We start from the raw sequence: 3,100 nt of genomic DNA on the forward strand, positions 1-3,100 counted from the left end.
CGCGGCGCGGCCCAGCGGCCCTCCCGCCGGCAGCCGCCACGCATTGGTAGGTGGCATTCGCGCCCCCGCCAATCTTGCTGCGCTACTGAGGCATGACGGCTTCGAACCTCTGTTCATTGGCCGACTGCGGGATGCCGCTGTCCAATAAGCGCGCGTTCTCTCGCAGCTCCCCCCACCTCCATGCGCTGTGTACTTGCCCATGACTGCGCGCCTGGCTTGGCCCGCGCTGAGCTGGGTGGTGCGGTGCAGGTGGCGCCTCTGCTGGGCAGGGTGGTGCGCCCGTGGGGAGAGGGAGTCTCCCTCTAGGACCCCCCTCTGCAGGGTTCTTCTGCCCCCCGCTCTGTCTTCACTGGGCAGGAGGCACGAGAAGGGTTTGCCCGTTCTCCTCAGGCCTGCCCGTGTCCTGTGCCCCGCACGGCTACAACCAAAACCCCCGTTCCACCCTACGTTTTGGGAACGAGTGTTGATCTCGTTACACATGCGTATCCTTGGGCCTGCAAGTAGGATGCCCGCCAAAGGATTTGGGAAAATCTGAAGCCCCAGGTGGGGGTGGAGGATGTTTGCCGGTAGTAGGGCCACTTATGGTGCCGGACTCTTGGATCTGGAATTAGTTTTGGCTAATTTGGCCTCGGATACAAATTTGTTTAAAAAAATAGATATAGCTATGTATGCGTATGTCATATGATACCATACGTCTCGGCCTTTAGGCTTGGATCAAGTGTAACCTATGGTTACCTAGGGGAAATAACATGATTGCAACAGTGGCTTCCTAGTCACACCTTGGGAAGACTGCTGGCGTGGGATAGTACCCATGTAGGGTAACGCATAGTTACCCTTGGCTTTATGTTCACTTTATGGAAATGGGAGACACTTCCCTGGCTTGCTCCTGGGGCCTTATGACTAAGGGCAAGCGAACCTCGGGGGCATCCAAACCCCAAGCCTCTGGGCTTGGGCCTGCAAGTACGATGCCCACCAAAGGATTTGGGATTTTCTGAAGCCCCAGGTGGGGGTGGAGGACGTTTGCTGGTAGTAGGGCCACTTATGGTTCTGGACTGACTCACAGATTTGGAATTGATTTGGCCAATTTGGCTTGGAATACAGAAAAATAACTATATATATATGTCATGTGATATCATTTAGGTCTGGTCTAAACAGAACCACATACAAAAAGGTTCAATCCAAAAGGCAAATGTTTGAGAACATTACAAGAACATGGAAAAGGCTCTTTACAATCGAAATCTTCAGGTCCGCTTTGCTTTTACCTTCACAGCGTGGTAATTCCCTGCTGCTGCTTCCAGCTGCCTTCTACACATGCAGTGAACTTTTCTCTCATTTGTTGTCCCATTCCTTTACTAAGCGTAGAAGTTATATTTATAGGAAGGTAATTGCCAGGATCCTCCTTCTTCCTATTTTTTGGGACAAATAATTCATATATTCATAGATTGTAAGGGCTGGAAGGGACCTTGCAAGATCATCGAGTCCAGACCCCCTGCACCAGGCAGGAAAGACAACTACATTTGTTTTGTTTTTTTTTTAAATCTTTTGCTCCTTAATGTTTTCCAGGGGGATTTCTTGGGGGGCGGGGTTGACTTTTCAGAAATAGTTATTGGTGGTTTAGTTTGCTTGCTAGTACATTCCCCTTCTAGTATATTTACATTGAAAATGGATTTGCTGCAAACCTACCCCGTAATGACTGAAAACTTGTTCTTCCTATTACAATAAGCCAGTGGCAAACAAGTGTACGAGCACCAGTCGTTGTAAGAGCAACAGTTGCTTACCATCAACATTCCCTCTGGGAATATTGTCCCTATCATGTATTATCCACCCAGTAACAGTAACAAAGGTGCTGCTTAAGACCAACATTTGTGAAGGGCAGGGATAACCTGATGTAATTCATGGACTTGTCCTTCTGTTTCCTTGCATCAGGTTATTCAGTAGAGGGTCTTGTGTCCAAACAGACAAAATGCCAAGAATCTTCTCACTTAAACAAAAAAAAATGGGATGATCAGAGCTGTCAGGCACCTGGTGTTAGTCAAAACCAAGTAACAGGCAGTTGCATGAAATGGTTGTATGCAGAGTCTAGAAGCAGAGAGAAACATTTGGCTGACTAGGAGACAATAGCCTGGTGAAGACCACACATAAGCAGTTTGAATACCCCACACAAGCCTGCAGACCTTGATGTCAATGAGGATCTTTTTTCATGGTTCAAGGAGTTGATGGCACAGGGAACAGCACTTTCGGGAGCCTCAGTCGAGGAAAAGGCTCTTCACTCTTCAGCTTGCCACTTCAGTTGGATTGCATGATTTTAAGGCCAGTATGATTGATTTACAAAATGAAAGAAACAATACAGTGTCGCTTACAAAAAGAAGCATGGAGAGAAACAGTTGGCAAATAAACCACCAGCTGAGAAATGGCAGAGCAAAAGGCCACCTTGGAGACTGCTAGGCTCTATGCCCTACTCCAGCCATCTCAAAGCCTCCACTGTCAGTATATGCAAAAAGAAGGAACCAGGTAGCCAACACACCCCCATCTTCTAGTCATTCTTGCCTGCTATAGTATTGCTCACTGACCATGGGCAACCAAGTAAAAGCTAGGTTAGCCCTCAGGCAGCCCTATCTTATGCCCAGGGTTTAGGTAGGCTCCTGGACACCCTCAAAATATAAAGAGACACCAAGTTTCTGCAAGACCAATTTTGTTATCACAACCACCACCTTCCCTGAGTTCCTGTGTCAATGAACCAGAATAAAAGATGCATCTCTTGGAACAGAGGACTATTCTTTTACAGTTTTAGTAAATAGTCTTGATCAGTGGTCATGCTTTTATTTTGAATTATGAAAAAGTTGTGGGCTATCATACCGTTAAGAAGATAACTCTCAAAAATTATACATCAACTGAGTTGTCAGATGAGGAATAGCTCCTTTTTGTTTCTTGACAAACAAACCACCCCAGGCTCTTCTACCATGACACATATAGGGAAGCAGGCCTCCTATGGTTGTTGCAGAGGGTCAAAAAAGAACTAGGTGCTCGGGTCACACCCAGTACCAGTTGTCATACCTCTCCACCTGCCTAGGCTCAAATGTGAGACACAATATGCATGTGT

This window comes from Alligator sinensis, unplaced genomic scaffold (genome assembly GCF_000455745.1).
Source record: "Alligator sinensis unplaced genomic scaffold, ASM45574v1 scaffold232_1, whole genome shotgun sequence".
Classification (NCBI taxonomy): domain Eukaryota; kingdom Metazoa; phylum Chordata; order Crocodylia; family Alligatoridae; genus Alligator; species Alligator sinensis.